A 221-nucleotide genomic window follows, 5' to 3' on the forward strand; every position below is an offset into this window, starting at 1 on the left:
CTCATGTCCCCTCTTGCTGGGCACTTGCTGTGTCACTAGATTTGGGTGCGTGGGGAATGAGGCAGGGCATTTTGGCCAGGGAGGAGAGAGGATGACTCTGGGGGTTGGTTTATTCCCATGCTGTTGGCTTTTCAGGAGCCTCCTTGCCACCCCTGTCCTGCTGCCACTGCTGCCCCAGAGCACCCCAAACATCTCAAGGCTTGCAGAGGCCATGAGGTGCT

Source organism: Phaethon lepturus, unplaced genomic scaffold (assembly GCF_000687285.1).
Source record: "Phaethon lepturus isolate BGI_N335 unplaced genomic scaffold, ASM68728v1 scaffold29805, whole genome shotgun sequence".
NCBI classification, from domain to species: domain Eukaryota; kingdom Metazoa; phylum Chordata; class Aves; order Phaethontiformes; family Phaethontidae; genus Phaethon; species Phaethon lepturus.